The 18,413-nt window shown below is 43.7% G+C and overlaps 2 long non-coding RNA genes across 2 annotated transcripts in view; both read left to right on the top strand.

The window, feature by feature from the left end:
* LOC135106175 (uncharacterized) overlaps positions 1 to 7,874 on the top strand; it is a 61,562-nt gene extending 53,688 nt beyond the window's left edge. Inside the window, exons 3-5 of the long non-coding RNA XR_010271152.1 lie at positions 1,420 to 1,540; positions 2,290 to 2,344; positions 7,543 to 7,874. This is a non-coding gene — a long non-coding RNA (uncharacterized LOC135106175). The remainder of the gene's footprint in view (positions 1 to 1,419; positions 1,541 to 2,289; positions 2,345 to 7,542) is intronic.
* Positions 7,875 to 13,781: 5,907 nt separating this feature from the next.
* Positions 13,782 to 18,413, top strand: part of LOC135106176 (uncharacterized) — a 112,285-nt gene continuing 107,653 nt past the window's right edge. The window contains exon 1 of the long non-coding RNA XR_010271153.1: positions 13,782 to 14,143. This is a non-coding gene — a long non-coding RNA (uncharacterized LOC135106176). The remainder of the gene's footprint in view (positions 14,144 to 18,413) is intronic.

The following is an 18,413-nucleotide window of genomic DNA, read 5'->3' as shown; positions in this document are numbered from 1 at the left end:
TAACACACCACAAAAAAAAAAAAATAATAATAAAATAAAATAAATAAATAAATAAATAAAGCCCTCAACCAATATCTTACTTGTGGAATAGAGTTTAAGTACTTGTCAAATCTGCTCCTTAAAGTTGTAGCAGTTGAGTAATCGACGACACTGGAGGGGAGAGAAGAGGAGACATTAAAGACACGAGTGAGGAAGTGCTTGGCTTTGTGTGACGAGATTCTTCAAACTGATACGTCTTCCGGTAATGTCCGGTTGATTGACTGTAAAAATAATCTTCAGCGTTGATGTCAATGGAGGAGGAGGAAAAGGAGGAGGAGGAGGAGGAGGAGAAGGAGAAAGAGGAGGAGGAAGGAGGAAGAGGAGGAGAGGACTGGAAGACAACTCAATTACGGGCTTGGTCTTCTCCCTCCTCTCCTCCCCCTCCTCGTCTCTCTCAGGGTCCCAACCATTACCCTGCCTAAGTTAAGTATTATCCTGCCCCCTCTCGCCGCCCCGCCCCGCCTCCCGTCAACTCAAGTTCAGACACTAATTTGACTACGATCGGAAGGCCCCGGTAGGTCATTAGTATCCTGATTGGCTGGAGGTGAAGGACGCTCCGGCAAAAAGTGGCTGGCTGCAGGTATATTGACCTCACTGAATATTGGTGTGTCACTGATTTGTCACCTTATTAGTTTTGGTCTTTGTGTGTGTGTGTGTGTGCGTGTTGAGCGTGTTCGAGGCTCTATTTGAATTTTTTTTCCATGCCATTTTGTCATCATAAAAGGCGAACAGGTCAGGAAATGGATGATGTTTGTTTAGATGTTGGTGATGTTAGCAGATGTTACAGATGTTACTAGGAGGTGTATCAGAAGTGGGAATCGCGAGTTGATATCCCTTCTCTCAATGTTTATAGCAAGAGTGGTGTGGTAATGGGGAAGAGAGCAGCGCATCACGTCTGCCACAGTTACAGGGTTTATTACACCGAGTCTTTGTCTTGCGATCTGGGGAAGGGTGAGGCAAAAGGTAAATCTTGCAAGGGGACGTGTGGCGGGTATTCAGGAACCGCAGGTGTGTCCAGGCACGGGGAATTCTCTCTTGACTCTGATTTCTCACGTAATTTTCCCTGCTTCCCTCGACGTGACTCGGCAGCGCTAGGACAGGGAAGGAAACGGCGAGGGACGTGCTCATATATATATAATAAAAAAAGAAGAAAATGACATCTGATCTTTTATAGGAAATGCGAAATAGATGAACAAATTAAAAACTTTTATTGATGAAGCTGACAACATTTTTTCCCCTGCAATTATGACAGAGCATCGGCCTTCCGCCCTCGTGTACGTCATGCTCCAGTTGATTAGAGTAGGACAAAAAAAGTGCAGTTTATTTTCATACCGGGTATTATTAACCTGAATTAGTCACACTGGGTTATACTTTCCACAGAGGGTGTGGTCGTGGCGAGGCAGACGCGGCCTTCACCTGGCGCGTCACCTGAGCACCGCAGAGACACTTCAGTCGATGCGTGGCTCCATAACAACATAAGAACATCAGCTGCAAAAAGCCAGTGGGTCTGCGCGCTGGGGTCCCTTCGTAATCCACACCTCTATATCTCCGTCCGTCTGTTAACCCTTGTCCTTTTGTTTAGTCGTCTCTTTGCTCCATATTGACACTGATCCGCCACCTCATTAGTGATAACTGGGTCTGTTCCATTCATATCATCCTGTTTGAGGACTATTTTTTCCCCATTTCTTTTTAGATTTATCTCCTCGTGAATTCAGCAGCATGGGAGATGAGCATTGCCGTCCCTCACTCCACACGGTTGCTTGAGTTTGGCCGGGAGTTGCTGCCGTTAATGATCAAAACGACACCGCCTGAAATGAACTGGCCTTCCATTTTACTCTTTCTTCGAGATTTTGGAAGCGATAACTTGAGCGTTTTTTTTTTTTTTCTCCTCGTTCTTTAGCCCGTACCAGTTTCCCTTACACGTAAAATAAATAGAAATAAAATAGATAAAAAAAAAAAGCTGTGGGAGGAGGAGGAGGCAGTAGACACCTGTGGAAACGACAATTACCCCTAATGTGGTTTCAAGCACTGGACTGATCTTAAGACTGGTGGATGGGTGAACTTATCAGTGACCCAGATGTGACCTCAATGAGCGTTTTCCTTCATGTATCACAACACAAGGGGTCCGTCACAGCCTGCCCTCTAAACACAACTCACTATATGATTGATACAGACCTTCTATATCAATACTTTTCTTACGCTTTTCATGATTTAATACACTCCACACAATCACGCGCTTCCCCCCTGCAGGCACGGATGATTTGACTCCTGATGGGGACTTTCAGCTCTCCGTGACTGATGAAAGGTGGGCAGTATATTCTTCACGTCCTTTTTTATTGTTCTGCTCAAGAGTTTTGTGATTCCAACTGACATATATTGTACTTCTGCTTAGACAAATTGCTCATAGAAAGGGTTGGAGAAAGAAAAAAGAAAAGGAGAAGGAGGAGGAGGGGGAGGAGGCGTGTGACGATGGCGGAGAAGGAGAAAACAGAATGGAGGAGGAGGAGGACAAGGAAGAATAAGAGGAACTAGATGTATAAGCGTAGTAAAAGAGAAAGGGATGTAAAGAGATGTTACCTCAGTCTTCAAGAGGGATTAGAGAAAAGAGAAAAGAGGGAGCGAGAGAAGGTGGATAAAGAGATGGCAGTGGAGGAGAAGTAAAGGAGGAGGCAGTGAAAATGGGAGAGGGAGGTAGAAAACGTAAAAGAGAGAGAAATGGAAGAGAGAGCAAGCGAGAGTTAACATGAGTGTGGAAGAAGGGGAAGAAGGGTGGAAGATGAAGGGAGAGTGACAGAGTGTGGAAGAGAGGGAGAAAGGGAGGAAGAGAAAAAAGAGAGGAAGTTTAAACGTAAGGAAGTGGTAAAGGAAAGCCGTAGTAAGAGACAGAAGTAATATAGAAGAGGGAAAAAAAGCCTATGCAGGAAGGAAGGTAGAAAGGAGGGAGTGAGTGACAGGAAGTGTGGCCGTGACGGAGGAAAGAGAGAGGCAGGGAGGGGAGCAAGGTTGGCACAGCAAGCGGCCTGGTATGTGTCGTGCTGAGCTGGGGCGGTAATTGTTTTAATCATAGGTGTCTGTCACCGTTTGATCCAGAGAGGCGCATTCTTTTCCAATTAATCTGCACAAATAAACGCTTACAAATTGCTCACGTATACATATGTCACTTTTTAAATTTTATGCTCAAGCCTTAACCCTAAATTTATCTCCCTCTCGCTCTGGTGATTCGGCAAAGCGTGTATGCAGTAAGTCTTCAATGAATCGCTTGTTTCAGACCAGGAATGTCGTTGGCTGGCAAATAAAAGATACAACCAAGAAGTGACTCGGTTCCATATGTAGTTTTTCAGGTGAGTGTTGCGTTAGACCATCATCAGGCCAAAATGTATTACTGGGAGTTTAGGTGAGAACTTTTACCCGTGCAGTTGTGGCCAATGATACTTGTGTGAGAGTGTACGTGGCTCATGTTACCTGTGTGAGTGTCTGGTTCATGTTACCTGTGTGTGTGATTCATGTTACCTGTGTGAATATGTGGTTCATGTTACCTGTGTGAGTATGGGGTTCATTTTACCTATGTGTGTGGTTCATATTACTTGTGTGTGTGTTTCATGTTACCTGTGTGAGTGTGCGGTTCATGTCTCCTGTTACCTGTGCGGCGAGAGGCTCCAGGTGGTGGTCCTAGGTGGCGGCAGTGGTGGGATGGGTCGTGTGCGTGCTTCCCCTGGCCATGCTTGTGAGTGCGTGCGGTGGTGGAGCTGAGACCTTGAAGTTGTGGGTTATGTTATGGCGGGCTCATAGTTATTCATCGCTCTGGCCAAACTTGCGCCGACCTTCCTCCTCGCCAGACGACCCGCGCCTCCCTGCCCCCTCCCACCGTGAGGGATATATGTTCCAACTTTTGAAAATTCTAATTCAAACTTGAGACTTGGGAGGAGTATGGGATGTGGGGAGTAATTTACATGTCGGGTGAGGCGCCGGCCAGCTGGGGACTGCGTGGGTCCGCCTCCCCTGCTGTGTGCCCCGACAGGCCTCCCCGACATGGTGCTACTCTTCACCACCAGAGGGAGGGGAGGGGTGTAGAATGCTGATGGGCTGATGACGTCATTATCCCCGTCAGTTGATGGATGAGAGATTTTCGGGACGTGAGTGAAGGATGAATCCAATTTATCATGAACGATAGATGAGTAAAAATTATAAAAAAGGGCATGGGAGGTATAAAGGGGGAATAGTTTGAGTAATAGAGTGATTAATATTCCTTACGTCATGCCAATAGAAAAGAATATTAAAACTTTGAGATTATTTAAAGTAAAGGGATTTTTTAAAAGGGAAGTTAATCCATGTAGACTTAAAAAAAAATGGCAGATATGTACCTTTGAAATTAAAATATCTTGAGAGACAATTTTTGATAGAACATTGAAAGTGAAGAGAGAAAAAAAGGGAGACCAGAGAAAAAGGGAGACCACGTAAGACTGCTTCAGACTGGCATGGTGAGGGATGCACTTGTCTTGAAATACGAAAAAAAAAAAAACGTATATAGCGTGAATACAAAGATTCTGGATTGCTATTCACTGATAATACGTAAATCCAAGAATAATTGAGACTCTCCAGCAGTCCTGTCAGTGGTGCCGCGAGGAAATGGCCTAAGAGGTGTCACATAACATTCGTAGGGCGTGCCGGTGCATCAGGTGCGAGTAACAGGTAATATCCAGGTGATTAATACCTGCCCGTACCTGTCCCTTCCACCTGCACACGTAATCTTCCAGTACATTTCCTGCTCGCACCTTCAGACTTCTTTTTCAGACATTTATTCTCTTTCCGTACTATTCTTCAGGTGTCCGCGCCCCCCGCAGGTGTGGCAGTCCTGCTCCGACACCCGCAGGTCTCGCCACACTTACTGGTTTCTCGCTTTTTCTTAACAAAGGGGACAGGGCGAAGGCTGCACGGGAGAGAAAAGAAGAAGAAAAAAAAAAACGTTGTAACTGCTATTCCATTACGATAGATAAGGGAAGTTGTATAAAAAGGAAGCCAATTTAGTTTTTAGAGACTCGGAGAAAGACTTCAAAAGGATCGACCCAATAGCTCCCAGTGTATCAGCTCTGGGTAATTGAGAATTCCCTCTAGGTTTTACGTTGTCCATTTGTCGGCAGCCATCTTCGCGACCTCTCGTTAAAGGCAGTGACGTGAGTGCAGCCGGGTTGAAATATTCACGCGGCATCTGTTCGCCGTCAGGCTTCCAATTAGACGGCGCGTGGTGCTCTAGGGGTAGACGTGGGCTGAAATATATGTCATTAGTAGTACATTTTTTATTCGCTCTTCATCACACTTGTTCCTGAAGCCCTTGATCTACGGCCGTCACCTTCCTGCTTCTTTATTTCTTTATTTCTTTTTTTCTCTCTCTCCACATCTCTCACACACTACTCTCATTTCTCTCTTTCCAACTTATCTTTCTCTCTTCAGGGCACCGAAATGAAGCAGCAGACAGGGTGGTGTGAATGAGAGGCGAGGAAGGAAAGGTAGATATTCTCGCCACATTAGTCTCTCTCTCTCTCTCTCTCTCTCTCTCTCTCTCTCTCTCTCTCTCTCGATAGATAGAAAGATAGATAGATAGATAGATAGATAGATAGATAGATAGATAGATAGATAGATAGATAGATAGATACGTAGAGATAGATAGATGAACACACACACACACACACACACACACACACACACACACACACACACACACACACACACACACACACACACACACACATACATACATACATACATACATACATACATACATACATACATACATATACACACACACACACACACACACACACACACACACGCACACGCATACATACACGCACGCACGCACACGCATACATGCACGCACGCACACGCATACATACACGCACGCGCACACACACACACACACACACACACACACACTTACGTCCACCCTCCCTATTTTTTCAGGCTTGCATCAACTTCATACACGATTAGTTCCCCAAATATTCTTTTTGAACATATTTTCGGAAGGCAAAAATAGCCGTTATAAAAAAATAGTTATGCTCTTCACGCGTGGCACGAGATCCGGTCTGACTTGCATCGTCAAACAGCGCTGCCTTGTTGACTATTGACGACCCGTGCTGGCCGCTGCCCGCGCCGCCCCGCCCGTCCCTCCCGGGCCACCAAGCCTTTTACATATTTTTTTGTGCGTTGCACAGTTCCGTTATGGACATTAAAATAGTACATATCGTGGAAAAAAAAAAAATCTTTATGTAAATGATACTAGAAGCAACTTAGTGAGTCACTCAATGTACTGATTAGTGAGAATATTGAACGCCTTACATTTTTGGTGACAGGGTAGGAAGGGCATCCAAATTTAAAAAAGGAGCATTGCGAGCAATCCCTCATGGGCAGACATAAAAAGTATTTTCTTCTTAAGAAGTCGTGATAAAAGAAATAAACACACCTGAATACTCTATAGCGATGCAGCGGATCTTTCATATTCAATGTGTATTGTACAATATTCATCCAGTTTGCATGGTGTTGTCACAGTGCGCCACCTGCGTGCATGTGTCGCCTGTCCTCTATACACATTTATTCTTGTGGGAACATTCGGTACTTTTATCCCTTGAGTGACGTTTTTGTTAATTATTTAACACTGAATGCCAACGTGACATTGCAGACATAAGAGGTGTAATGTTTGTTTACGTCATAGTAAACACTGCACCTGTGATGGCCACATTAAGAAATACAGAACACCGTGAAGAATATCTATTTTCAAGCAATTTTTCCGATAACCGTGCCACAAATGTTTTCTAATCTTAATTCCTCACATTCTGTCCGCGAGCACTGCACACTCGGCAGGATATCACTGTGTTAGATTCCTTCTGTAAGCAAACTACTCTGATATGATTAAGGAAATTACTGGCCTTGTTATTCACCGCCTCCTCTATGAAGCCATGGACGTGTTAGCTGGATCTCGTAATGACGGAGCGGCTTAGCTCTACGAGAATCACTTGGCGAAGGAAGCAAAGTGTCAGCATTACAGATTGTTGTCCACATTCCTTTCAAGATCAAACATCAAGCTCGGAAACTGCTGCTGTTCCCGCATCCGTTCTCTTGCTGAGCAGAATACAACAGTCCTGGCTTAGTGGTAGCTTATCTGTATTCGCTTCCCTGCCCAAACTTTTAGCCTGCCAAACATTTAATAAATACCAGCAGCATTTATTGGGGTGTGCTGGTGTGTGGAATTGTATAAGTGGGTTAGAAATTCCTGCGTCTCTTCCACCGCGTTTTCTGTTTGGTATTTTACTGTGCTCTGAATAGTGAAGCTTACTTTGAGTGTTTTGTATGTTTCCATCACACACTATCTCGCGGGATTCAGTCAGCCAAAGCAGAGTAAAACAGAGATTCTCGATCAATAATCCTGGCAATATTCCTTTCACAAAATATACTTGTGTCCTTTTATATTGTCTAAGATATAAGTTAAGTGGCTAATGACTGACTTTTCAGGTGAATGCGGGACTTTTACTTGTAACAAGGGAATGGAATGAAGAGAATATACTGGAGGAAGAAAATAAAGGAAGAAGACACTGTTCAATTACTGCTCTTTGTATGTTTTTGTTTATCAATTCTCATTCATCTGCACTCCTCTCGACGAGACGAGCATCGCTAACTGTAAAGAGGGCTCACAGATACCAAAGGGATATGTACTGGCCGTGCTTTCGTTGGCAGCACACATAAATGAAGGAAAATAATAAAACTGACTGAATTTCTCATAAGTACTGTATCATTAATAATATTTGAAAATTGTAAGAAATGGCAAGCAAAGTATGGAAAAATCATTATGCTTTTAAATTCGATCAATCCCTGCAGCAGACCATGTTTATGTGTACGGCAGATGTGTACTGAAAGAAGCTTAAGGTAATGGAAAATCAGGAAACCAAACATAATGAACTTTACTCACATCCATGAAACTGCAATCCTGTACACACACACACACACACACACACACATAAATACACCCACAAACATGCACTTACCCACAGATGTACACTCACAAACATATTTACAGGAAAAACACACACAAATACCGAGTCACGTTACCGTCATGGATATCAGCATCACGAGGGCTGACAGGCAGATTAGTACCTACCAGAGAGAGAGAGAGAGAGAGAGAGAGGTAGTAGTGTTTAAATTAATTTCCTCTTCTCTTCTTTCCCTTCCTTTTCTCTTCATTTTTTTTTTCACTTTGCCTCACATTGTGTCTCCCTCCTGTCATATTTCTCGCCACTCTCATCCTTTCTTCCCCCGCCTCTCCTCTGTCTTGCTTCCCCTGCTCCGCGTCCCCTTCCTCGCCCCTTCCAGGCTAATTAATCCCCTACACTCCCTCCATATTTAGCTTGATTCTTATTTTTATCTTTAACTTTTTTTTCTCTTTATCCGCTCTGCCCCTCCGTTCTTCATAATATCGTGCAGTTTTATTTGTTTCCTCTATTGTTTCTTTCCTCATAGTTTTTGCTTTTCATTTCTTCCCGCGCTCCTTGTCTTCCATTTATTTCGAATTTTTATCTCCCTAAATTTCCTTCCTCTTTATTAACTCCCTTTATTTAGTTCTTGCTTTGTTGCCCTCAGTATCCCGTCCAGCAAGCAAACTCAGGCGTGACCCAATAAGTAACTGGCGGAATGCACCTTTGTAAATGAAGGGTTATCGTTTATAGTTTGCTTCGTATTACTTTTCCCTGCGTTCATCTGTTCTTGTGTTTCTTTTGCCACAACGCGATCTATGGTCATAAAGTCCTTGAAATGCTGAAGTTTGTGAAGTATCAGATTGTTGTCATAAAGTTCTCTCTTTACTTTTTTCATCCTTTTATTTATTTTTTTTCTTTTGTCTCTCTCTTTTAGCCATCTTCCTTCATAGCTAGCTCCTCTCTCTTCCTCTGCATTACCTTTTCACAACTTCTTTTTCATGTATTTTTGTTGCATCTTTGTATTTCCTCCCCTTCGATTTTTCCATTCATTCCTCCAGCATTTAAAATATTTCTTTCATACTTTATACGCCTCAATCGAAATATCTCGACTTTCTGATGAGTTTACTTTCTATAAGCTTATGTTGTCTATACTATCTCTTCAGTCTCTCTCTCTCTCTCTCTCTCTCTCTCTCTCTCTCTCTCTCTCTCTCTCTCTCTCTCTCTCTCTCTCTCTCTCTCTCTCTGCCATTCACCTCAACTCAGTAAAATGCAACACCTGTCTCTGATTGCACTATTAAACCCACACCAGAACTTTGAGTGGCTCCAAGGCGCCCTCACTCTGAGCACCGCGGCAAGACTGTGACCTGGTATCACACACACACACACACACACACACACACACACACACACACACACACACACACACACACACACACACACACACACACACACACACACACACACACACACGTGGACATGCATACAATTCTATTTTAATTTATATACCATTCTGTTGTGTGTGCGTGTGTGTGTGTGTGTGTGTGTGTGTGTGTGTGTGTGTGTGTGCATGTTTTTTTCTGTCTGTCCGTGTCTGACTGTATTTTTGTTTCTTCCTTTGTGTTGCTGTTTGATTTTTCTCTTTTGTGGTATATATATTGGAGAGAGAGAGAGAGAGAGAGAGAGAGAGAGAGAGAGAGAGAGAGAGAGAGAGAGAGAGAGAGAGAGAGAGAGAGAGAGCAAACATCATTTCTTGTCGTACTCCCACATTCTTTCAAGTGATATTATTTGCCATTACCTTTGTCGCCGTGGCTTCCTTGCTCTTCTCCTCACTCTTTGTGTCCAGGCCAGCATTCCTCCAGCGTCACTCCAAATTCCTCTGTCCGTTTCTTAGTTCCCAATGCCATCCGCCGACACTATTGTTTCCTTTTTCCTCTTGTCTTCATCTTTTCCTTGTCCTCGCAATAGTGATTCTCCTCGTCTTATTCTTTTTTTCCTCTTTTCCTTCTTCTGTCCTCCTCGTCGTCCTCTTTCTTATTTTTTCTTTCACTATTCTTCATGTCTCTGTTCTGTCTCCTCCTCTTCTCTTCCTGTTCTTCCTTTTTAATTCCCTTGGACGTTTTCTTGTTCCTCTTCCTCCTCCTCACCTTTAACTGTTATTTCTGGTTTTCTTCCTCGTGTTTCTCCTCCTCCTCCTCCTCCTCCTCCTCCTCCTTCACAGACAGACAAAGACTGAAACACACACACACACACACCCACCCACCCACCCACCCACCCACCCACAGTCTCTCTCTCTCTCTCTCTCTCTCTCTCTCTCTCTCTCTCTCTCTCTCTCTCTCTCTCTCTCTCTCTCTCTCTCTCTCTCTCCCATGTTTGCTTCCGTTTCTTCCGGCCAAAAAAAATGTTGAAAGAAACAAAAAAAAAAAAAAAGTGACAGAATCATATGTATTTTTGGCGGTTCCTTGATTGCTGTTGTCCAGGTGAGCGTGATGCAAGGTAAGGAAGCTAATGAAAAACTGTGGGAAGCGTCCATCGCCCTTGTACAAAAGACCTGATGTCAATTATTCTGGTGGCGAGTGACTGGTGTGTGTGTGTGTGTGTGTGTGTGTGTGTGTGTGTGTGTTAGAGAGAGAGAGAGAGAGAGAGAGAGAGAGAGAGAGAGAGAGAGAGAGAGAGAGAGAGAGAGAGAGAGAGAGAGAGAAATAGTAGTGGTGGTGGTGGTGGTGAATAAGTGAATAGGTCAGTGTGTGAATGAACCTTTTTGTGTGGGATTTCCAAGTTAGTTAGGAGAGCCAGGGCTGTGTATAAGAAGGCAGGACGTGTCTCTTTGAAATATACACACACGCAGAATAGTAATGGCCTTCTGGGTTATTGAAAGTTATTTATAATCATAGTCATCATCATCTTCATCTCTATTCTCATCATCGGCAGTTCCATTTTACGTAAATCCATCTGTGAATGTGGAAGACGTAAACTAACCAAAAAAAACATTGATGGGTGATATTTGAGCACGTAAAAGTGACAAGTGATGAGTGTTTGTTTTTCAGTCCTCTGCAAGAAGTAATAATCATAAAAAAAAAAAGCAAAACTCGTAGATAGATGTCCGTATTAGTAGTAACTATAAATATATATAAAAAAGAAGACGAGCAGAATGAAACGAGAATGGACAGACACGAATGAAAATAAAGATGAAAAGTACACGTGGCGAGAAGAATAGGTGTTATTTGAAGGAAAAAAAAAAAAAAAACAGGCAAATCTTCACTAACTGGCTGACTGACCGAGTAACTGACTGACCGACTGACCGTACTTCGTGATCGATAATGGAAGTGACTGATAATGGATGCAGTAGTGGAAGGACGAACAAAAGGTGAAGGCATGAGTTTGAATATTGTTAATGCACGCGTTGTTTGATTAAAGTTGTTAATTTAAACCAGTGAGAAGAGAAGGTTAGGAAAGGCTTTTGTACACGAGAGAGAGAGAGAGAGAGAGAGAGAGAGAGAGAGAGAGAGAGAGAGAGAGAGAGAGAGAGAGAGAGAGAGAGAAATGAAGGGGTCGGAGCTTCTCTAATTCTTTTTCGGTTTGTGCTTTCCGAGTTGCATTAAGTTAAGAGTTTGTGAAATATTTCTTTGCCGAGTAAACTTTGCAAGGGAGTAAGAAGCTAGTGAGTGTGTGTGTGTGTGTGTGTGTGTGTGTGTGTGTGGAGAATGATGCGTGTAGTTCACATATCCACATATATACATACATACATTTTTATATACATACATATAAACATACATACCCACATACGCACATATATACAAGGTCCTGTTCTTGATGATCAGTCTTGGAAAATACTTGCGCTTGTTTCTCTTCCAAGTTCTTTTTAAAACACTTCTCCTATTTCAGCTTCGGTTTTCCTCGATGTTCAACAACTTGTCAGATATCTTTTATTTATAGTTTTACTTCAGCATGACTCCATATTTCTGGCCCCATGAGAGTCCTCGAGAGAGAGAGAGAGAGAGAGAGAGAGAGAGAGAGAGAGAGAGAGAGAGAGAGAGAGAGAGAGAGAGAGAGAGAGAGAGAGAATTTTATCTTAACTGCAGAGATCAGTAACTAGTGTTTTTGTAATTCCATTCGTAACTTTTCTCATTAGCCTTTCTATTGTTTTTCTTTTATACTTTCATAATTTCCTGGTATTAGTAAACGTTCCCTCGCGTGTATATATTTTCTTTCCCTTCCCTTCAGTTGCCTCGGCTCGCTTTTGCCACTTATCCGCACCTCATCAGCACAACAAAGCGCCAGCATTCCTCATGCAACTCACTCACTCGCCTCATTCCTCTTCCCTCGTGCACACGTCTCACTCGCCCTCTGTTGGCCGACCCTTTCATTACTTCTCCTCCTCTCATACATGTCACACCAACATCTTCCCTCGCCAGGCCGTCATTGCTGCTTCATTGCAATCATTAGTCACCCGGAACCTCGTCGTCCCCTTCCCACGCTCTTCTCTCGGCCTCCTCACAGCGGTATATGGCCGAAAGAGCAGACATGTGTAGCTTGGAGTGGCGGCTTCCAGGTAAAGATAATCCTGGTACGAGTATATATGTATTACCACGAAGCTCTCTTACTTGACGCCTCCTCTCCTTAGTAGTGAATAGCAAGAGTTCTTCACTCGGGTATCTACTAACTGGGGGAGTATTTAGTGATTGGTGAGACGCCTTGTCGATTTTATCCTTCGTGAGAGAGGGAGAGAGGGGAGGGGAGGGGACCGAGTAAACAGGAAGACTAGGAGTGGGAGGAAAGATCACCGCCGTATAGGTTTCTGGTGCCTAATTGTCACACTTGTCAGTTCCGTGGTTTTTGGTGACCGTCCTCTTAACTCCTGTCTGTCGTCTGTGTGTGTGTGTATGTGTGTGTGTGTGTGTGTTGCGGGGGGGTGGTTGTGGTGGGAGGGTGTATGTGTTTGCGTGTTTATCCGTGTTTGTTTTGGTTTATCTTCCGTTTTTTTTATTCGTCTTATTTTTATGGTGTGTTAAAGCGATATTTTGTCTGTCTAACTGTCTGTTTGTTTGTTTCGATGTCTCTGTCTGTCTGTCTGTCTGTTAGCATGTTTATTTTTTCTGTTTAACTACTTACATACTTACCTACCTACCTGAACATACTCACACACACACGTATACATAAACACACCCACATTAACTTATTATCGTGTCTGGCGGCGGCACATTACGGTGGTAGAAACATTGTGAAAAAGAACACGTAATTGAATGAGTGTATAGCTGCATAGTGCCCCATACTAATTACAGGCTATAAATATGATTATCTCCCGGTGATGACTCGTACAGGGGCTGAGTCTGCTGGGATGCGCTCGCTGTTCCCTACTTGTCTATTACTGATGATGAATTGCTATTATGTTCAATATTTGTTATACGTTTATCAGGTATTTTGCTGTAACGTTACCCTTTTTTTTTTCTTATTATTTCCTTCATCTTCACTATACTCCTCTCGTCTCCTCATTCGTCATCTTCTAAGCTTTACTGTCTAGTGATATCTCTCTCATCCTCTTCACCTTAAGAGTATTTTGGCACTGAACTCTTCTTTCATCCTCCACCTCCTCCTGATCTTTCTCTGACTTCCTTCCATTTAATCCATCTCTCCCAGTGCCCCTCTACGTTAAGCTTGTCATTCACTTCCTTTCGCTATCCGCTTCGTCACTGCTGGTCCCTTCAATCCTTATCGCCCTCCATTCAGGGTTGTTTGTGTCTCCGTTCCGCTCTGTACCCTCTCCCTCCCAGTGTTTTTCTTATGATATACCTTTCTCTTTCACTCTCTCTCACTCCTCATCAACCTTTCACCATCCTCTGCAAAGCTACTCTGCCTCTCTCTCTCTTCGATATTCTACCCTATTCCCATTTCTCCATCCTTATTTGGCCGTATCACCCATATCCCCACATTTCCCTCCTATCGTCCCCTTTCCTGGTGTGTGTATGGGAAGGCTGACGTGAGGGGAATACGCCATGAGCCGCATATCACCAGTGGTCATCTCGTTTTTCAGGGCGTTAAGCGGGTGACGTGTTATTCGGCACGGCTCTGGGGGAAGTAGTGATAACCGTGATGTCCCTGCCTGTTCCCCGCCCCAGTGGCCAGTGGCTTGACTCACCGCAGCTTATGTAAGTGCCTGGTGAACGTTACTCACTTGAACTTTACCTTTAGTGCAGTGTAAGGTGTCTTGTTTACAGGTGCCAGATTTCCTCTCACTGTGATCGCCCTTGATTCACCACAGATCAGTAAGTACAAGCTGTTGATTGCTATGCTTTCTCTCAGGGTTTATTAACACGTGGTAGTGAAATTTTGGAGTATGTATTTTAGAAGACACGTATCACTGCCACTTGCCAGGAAAAGAAGTGATCGAGTAATTGGAAACATTTAGGTCTTCATGGTTCTATATTGCTTAATAAGATCATTTAAGCTTATTCAAGAGATGTAGAAAGAGTCATTAGCAATCAAAGAGCTAATCACCTCAACTTTACCTGTAATTACCAGTATTGCAGTATCGTGCTTACAGGTAACAGGCTTTCCCTTTCACTAGCTCTCACTCAGTAGTAGTCAAAGGGCTAATCACCTCAGTTTCACCTGTAGTTACCTGTATTGGAGTATACGGTATCGTCCTTAAAGGTAACAGGCTTTCCCTTTCACTAGATCTCACTCAGTAGCAGTCAAAGGGTTAATCACCTCAGTTTCACCTGTAGTTACCTGTATTGGAGTATACGGTATCGTCCTTACAGGTAACAGGCTTTCCCTCTCACTGTGTCAGGAGTATATACGTAAACATTTCCCTAGCGAGTGTAGCAGCAAGGCGGAGAGAGAGACAGGCAAGTTAGGTGTGTGTCAGCTGCCTGCCGTGGCCAGACCTGCCCTATCTCCATTTAACTCACAGCCATATCTCCCCACTCCCCTATCACCTCCTGTCCTCCGCCCATCCATTCTCCCCTGCCAAGGCAACAGTGGCTAAGGGGCACCACAAATGGGCTAGCGAGTCTCTGGTTTAAAAGTTGGGGCCGAGGAAGTCCAAACACAATCCTGGTCGATCGACGTTGTGATTGGTCGGTCAATGTTTACACTTTCCGCCCGTGAGGCCGCCAAGGGGAGGAGGGTGGCGAGGGAGGAGAGAAGAGGTAGAGAATAGTAATAGGCGTGTAGGCAAGAACTGAGAGGGAGAAACTGGGGAAGGCAGTGGAGGAGGAGGAGAAAAGGGAGAGAATAACAATAAGGATGTGGAGAAAACTGCGGAAGATGGAGAGACAATAGAAGAAAGAAATGGCAGAGTAAGGAGTAAGGAGAGAATAGTAATAGGTACATGAGAGAGAGAGAGAGAGAGAGAGAGAGAGAGAGAGAGAGAGAGAGAGAGAGAGAGAGAGAGAGAGAGAGAGAGAGAGAGAGAGAACAGGTGATCTTAGACGGGAGGCTGATGGGAAAAAGACGAGCCTCCAAGTAATTAAGGGAAAGGGAACAAGTTAGTGGGGTAGTTGATGGGAGGGAAAGAACCATCTGCCTTGTTCTGACTCCCACACACTCCCACACACGCACACACGGACGCGCACGGCTCTTGGTCTGTGGTAAGTGGTGGTGGTGGTGGTGATGGTGATGGTGGTGGTGGTCGTATAAGAAATCTAAATGTCACAGAAGCGCCTGAAACTCTCTTTTATTTACTTAAGCTGCAAGTGGAGGAGGTTTTCGTGTGTGTGTGTGTGTGTGTGTGTGTGTGTGTGTGTGGGTGGGTGGGTGTGGGTGGGTGGGTAGTCACGTGCGGTTCCGAGTGTTTTTTTTTTATATTTTTTTTTCCTTCTCTCTAATTTATCTATTGAACTCTTCTTTAAAAAATCGCAATTGTTTTTTTGGCGTGTTGTTTGTTGTGCGACGTCACTGTGCTTAGTTACTCACAATTAACCATTTTTTTGAGTGAGTTTCCACGTGGCTGTAACTTTTACGCGCAGGGAAAAGTTTGTGGCGTGAATTCAAACGTTTCCACTATTTCCTCCACGCCAAAAAATGTAACTGGAGAGGTCATGAAATTTAGGGAAAAATATCGACATACCATGAAACTTTTTATTTTTGCTTTTCTTTATACCAGAGCGAAATTTAATCCCCCCTAAGGCAACTTTTCTTCTATCCCTGTGTGTGTTACTGCCGTCGAGTGTGTCACCGCTTGGAAGTGACACGAGTTAAGAAAAATGAGTGTGGCAACAACTAAAATGCGTTGAAATGTGTTGCTTTTGTTGTGTACTGTAATACTGCTTGATCTTTATCTGTGTGTGTGTGTGTGTGTGTGTGTGTGTGTGTGCGTGTGTGTGTGTGTCGGCAGCGCGGCGGAAGCTCCATGACCTCTTCCTTCAATCAAGTGGGAGGAAAAGGTTAGACCACGAGAGCTGCAGTTAGAGGAGGAGGAGGAGGAGGAGGAGGATGAGGAGGAGGAGGAAGAAGAGGTGGTGATGGTGGTAGTGGTGCTGGTGGTGGAGGAAGAGGAGGAGGAGGAGGAGGAGGAGGAGGAGGAGGAGGAGGAGGAGGAGGTGGTGGTGGAGAGAGAGAGAGAGAGAGAGAGAGAGAGAGAGAGAGAGAGAGAGAGAGAGAGAGAGAGAGAGAGAGAGAGAGAGGGAAGAGAAAAAGAATGAGGATGGAGATGAAGAGAAACAGGAGGAGGAGGAGGAGGAGGAGGAAGCTGAAAGACTATACCAAACATTTCCCCCTGTCAGCCGGACTTGTCAAGAACAATAACAACAACGACAATAAAATTCAGCCCAGCAATTTAACCCTGTATAACTCTGTACGAATGTTTGTTGCTCCGTGTACGTGCGTTCGTGTGCGCGTGTGTATGTAAATTGTTTTTCTTTATGTATGTTGGGGAGCTGTTGTCGATTTTTTTTTATTTTGTTTTGTTTTTGAGAGCTACGATAACCTTGGTGTCTTTACGAGAGAGAGTGTCTGTTTTGTGGCTGTGTGTGTGTCTGAGTGTGCGTGTGTGTGAAATATGTGTGCCTGTGCGTGCGTGCGTGTTTATGCGTGTGCGTGGATGCATGTACAAAATTCTCAGCCCCGCTTAACAAAACACGCACGTGATCAGCAAATAAACCATAACATCACACGCACACACAGACACACACACATATACCCTCACAAAACACCAACAACACCAACAACAGTAACAGCGACAGCAACAAACATCCCTCCCACCCTCCCGCACTCACGCCAGCCAACACCACACAGTCACAACACGTTCTGGCCCAATAAATAGGTCATAAAAAGCAACCGGTAACCGAGACTCGCCCGCACAACAAGCAACAAAAGATTACACACAAAGGTCTCAGGTGTCGCGGCGGGGGGGGAGGGGGGGTATACCTGCTTGCCCTCGTCGTGTTTGCAAGGTAACCTGTACCCCTCTTCTCCCTTCCACCTCCCTTCTTCATTTTTATTTCATCCTTTCTTCCTCATATCTCCTTTTTTTATCCTAGTTCTTTTTTTTATTTTCCTTTTTTTTCTCCTTTTCAGTTTTCAAGGTAGCGTGTTTCGTCACTTCCTCTTTCTTTTCTTCCTTTTTATTTCTTCCTTTCTTCCTTATATATAATTTTTACCACGTGGTCTTTACAGTTTTTATTTTCTCTTTTTTTTATTTGTTCTGCTTGTATCTTGTCCTTTCCTCTCTCTCTTCTTCCTTTTTTTCCCTCCTTCTCCCTAATATTTCCCCTTTTTGTCCTTGATTTTTCGTTTTCTTTTTCCTTTTCTCTCCTTTTCTGTTTGCTTTTGCTTGTATTTCGTCCCTTCTCTCTTCTTCCTTTTTATTGAATTCTTCTTTTCTTCCTCATATTCCCTTTTTACCTCTCGGTCTTTCCATTTTTCTTTTTTTTTCCTTTTCCCTCCTTTTCAGTTTTTAAAAGGAACCTAAATTTCGTCTCTTTCTCTCCTCCTTTCATTATTCTTCCTCTTCATTCCTCCATCTATCTTACAATCTTTCATTCCTCCCCGTTCTTTACTTTTCCTTTTCCTTTTTTATTTCTCTTCTTTTCTTTCTATCTCCCTTCATCCTTCTCCCTCTTCACTTCCCTCTTCATTTTTTTTCTCCTTTTTCTCTTTTTTCTCCTTTCTTTTCTCCCACTTATGTTCTTTTCTCCCAACTTTTATTCTCTCTGTTCATTTTTCTGCTTATTCCTTTCTTTCTTTTCCTCCTTCATTCCTTTTCTCACTTTCTTTTCTTTCTCTACCTTCCTTTTCTTTAATATCTCTACCTTCCTTTACTCTTCCATTCTTCCTCCCTATGAAATCTACTTATCTCTCTTCTTTCTCTTCTTTTATTCCTTTTTTTCTCTCCTGCCTCGCTTTTTTCTCTTCGTTCCCTCTATCTCCCCTTTCGCTCCACTCTCTTCTCCCCTCAGTCCTCCATTCCCGTTT

Source organism: Scylla paramamosain, chromosome 13 (assembly GCF_035594125.1).
Source record: "Scylla paramamosain isolate STU-SP2022 chromosome 13, ASM3559412v1, whole genome shotgun sequence".
NCBI classification, from domain to species: Eukaryota; Metazoa; Arthropoda; class Malacostraca; order Decapoda; family Portunidae; genus Scylla; species Scylla paramamosain.
Note: the sequence above shows the minus strand (reverse complement) of the source record. Positions and strands in the feature narration are given on the sequence as shown.